The sequence below is a fragment of the Nicotiana attenuata genome, unplaced genomic scaffold, assembly GCF_001879085.1.
Source record: "Nicotiana attenuata strain UT unplaced genomic scaffold, NIATTr2, whole genome shotgun sequence".
NCBI classification, from domain to species: Eukaryota; Viridiplantae; Streptophyta; class Magnoliopsida; order Solanales; family Solanaceae; genus Nicotiana; species Nicotiana attenuata.
The window spans coordinates 25,641-29,168 of NW_017676621.1; positions in this window are offsets into that span (position 1 = coordinate 25,641).

Sequence of the window (3,528 nt, forward strand, 5' to 3'; positions counted from 1 at the left end):
TCCCCATATATATATATATATATATATATAGTTGCGGCGTGCAGCCCGATCCATAATTAAATAATCCACACCATCAGGCCCTCGACCTCTCTCAGTCATCAACCTCACAAGCCACTTGGGCATTTCAGTATAATCAGGGAACTCAACCCAAACAACTTTCATGTATTTAAAAATAGAGTTATGAAATTGAATCAAACAATAAACAGGTAAAAATCATAACTGAGGATATGCTTTCGAATCAAAACAGTGTGAGGATAGTAGTAAAATACCCTTGAGGGTCCAAACAGTACGGCACAAGGCCCCAAACATGGCATTCAGCCCAAGTTAATTAACAGAATCATTTCTAAAATACATATATATCATATAGAGTTCATCAAAATATGCAACTTTACAGTCGCCACGGGACGGACCAAGTCACAATCCCTACTGGTGCACACCCACACGCCCGTCACCTAGCATATGCGTCACCTCATTTATCAAAATAGTACAAAATTCTGGGGTTTCATACCCTCAGGTCTAGATTTACAATCATTACTTACCTCAAAACGGACGAAAATCTACTCCGTGATGCCCTTGCCGCTCGACTCGGCCTCAAATCGCCCCGAATCTATCACAAAATCAGAATCATATCATCAATACATGCTAAAGGAATAAAAGCCCACGCGAAAATTATCAAATTTAATCGAAATTCCCGAAATTGGCCAAACCCGGCCCTCGAGCCCACATCTCAGAATCTGATAAAAATCACATCACTAGAATCCTTATCCTCTCACGAGTCTATACATACCAAAATTATCAAAATCGAACCTCAAATGGCCCCTCAAATCCCCAATTGAACTCTCCAATTTCAAGCCTTAATCTCCCAATTTCTTCCCTAATCTTCCCACTAATATCATGATTAAACAATGGAATAATCGTCATAAACATAAGATACAAGGTCCAAGTGGCTTACTTCACTGAAAACACTTAATTCCCCCTTGAAATCACAATCTCCAAGCTGCAACTCGTCCAAAAATGTGAAGAAAATGGCTGAAATTCACGAAGTGGTGCTTTTATAGTTTCTACCCAGCGATTTCCGCATCTGCTGACAATATCTTGCACTTGCGGGCCGCTTCTGAGCCCAAAAATCCGCACCTGCGGTATTCACTTAAGTCCTCAGACGCCACACCTGTGCCCCAGGTCTCGCACCTACGGCCTTCGCAGATGCGGTCCAGCCCTCCGCTCCTGCGACCATTGTCGCTTCTGCGGTCTCCTTTCCGCTTCTGCGGCTCGCACCTGCGGTCCCCAATCTGCAGGTGCGGTTATGACAGAAAACAGCAGCTTCAGCTGCAACTCCAATTTTTTCCCAACTCTTCGGTAACCCTTCGAAATCATCCCGAGGCCCTCGGGACCTCAACCAAACCTACCAACAAGTCATATACCACTATTCAAACCTTCGGAACGCTCAAACAACATCAAAACACCCAATCACCCTCGGATTCAAACCTAAGGATTTCCAAACTTCCGAATTCCTTAAACGATACAAAAACCTATCAAACCTCATCCGAATGACCTGAAATTTTGCACACATGTCACAAATGACACAACGGACCTACTCCAATTTTTGGAATTCCATTCCGACCCCGATATCAAGATTTCCGCTACCGACCAGTAAACGCCAAATTTCCAATTTCGCCAATTCAAGCTTAAATCTACCACGGGCCTCCAAATTACATCCCGAACATGCTCCTAAGTCCAAAATCACCTAACGAAGCTAACCAAATCATAAAATCCAAATCCGAGATAAAATACTAAAAAGTCAAAACTTGGTCAAACCTTTCGAATTTAAAGCTTCAAGCTGAAAATCATTCTTCCATATCTGTTCTGATTATCTTGAAACCAAAATCGACGATTTACATAAGTCATAATACATCATACGGGGCTAGTCATGCCCGAGAATTGGCGAGCAAAGTACAGATACTCAAAATGACCGATCGGGTCGTTACAGAAAATGCAATGCAATAGTACTATCTTGGATTATGAACTCAGTAAGTGCTGAATTATTGAGTGGTATACTGTACGCCACGAGTGCTCACAAGGTTTGGATCGATCTCAAGGAGATATTTGATAAAGTAAATGGCTCTCGCGTGTTATACCTTTATAAGCAAATTGCTACATTTACCTAGGGGATATCATTTGTGTCCACTTACTTCTCGAAGTTGAAAGAATCCTGGGCAGAATTCGATGCTCTTATGCCCTGCCCGGGTTGTGGTTGTGATAAATCGAAAAAATATGTTGAACATTTTTAGTATCAGAGGTTACTACAGTTTCTTATGGGGCTAAATGAGTCCTATTCTCAGTCAAGCAATCAGATTTTGAACATGTTGCCTATTCTTTCCATCAACAAAGCCTATGCTATGATCATATATGAGGAAAGCAGAAGATCTATGTGCCATTCATCACAGGTTCTGAAGTTGCCGAAGGCACTGGTTTGTTTAGTAGCAAACCCAGGAATACCAAATAACAATATAGTATGTTCAGTGGTAAAGGGTACAATAATGCCACATGAAATCATACTCATACTGGAGGACTCAGCAACAATTATCCTAGTGGACATAGCTATACTAGAGGAAACAACTACAGGCCCAAGAAAAACACTATGTACTGTGACTATTGCAACTTTAAAAGGCACACTAGGGAGAAATGTTATAAACTAAATGGATATCCTCCAGACTTTAAAGCCAAGAAGAAAGCTGGATCAGGAAATGCAACTCATTTTACTCAGGAGGTAATAGGTGCTACAGGGAACAATCAAAGTTTCACAGCTAATTTTGCAGGTACCTCACAAGTTCAACAAGGTGCAATGCCTGGACAAGGGACTCAGAATGTGATGCTCAATATTCCATAGTTCACTCAAGAATAGTACCAACAGATATTCAGCTACTAGGGAAAAGGAAGTGAGGGTAACAACTCAACTACAACTACAATCATTGCCAGCAGGTATGGCATCTTGTGTAGTGACTCCAGAAGTGTTGGCTAAGTGGATGGTGGATTCAGGTGCCTCGAGTCATATGGTGCACAGTCTTAGCTTATTAGTTAATCCTAATAGGTTGAATAATGGTAAAAATGGTACAGTTCAACTACCTACAAGAAATGTTGTTTCAATAAGTCATATAGGATCAGCTTTTATTGTTCAGAGCCAAACAATTAGCAATGTACTTCATATACCTGACTTCAAATACAATCTGCTATATGTCTCAAAGCTAACAAAGGAGATGAGATAGGCAGTGATGTTCTTTCCTGAGTTCTGCATTTTTCAGGAACTCTCCAGTGGACAGGTGAAGGGGATTGATAGAGAAGATGATGGTGTTTATATTTTTTATTTTGCAGGGATCAATACAACTGACATTCAAGCTCAAGTTCCTAGGCTATCAACTCAAAAGAACTTACCTACTGTTAATATGTTCACTAGGAATAGAATAATTGATGTAGCCTTATGGCATAAGAGGTTAGGACATGTGCCTATAAAGACTTTGAAAACCATGGTTA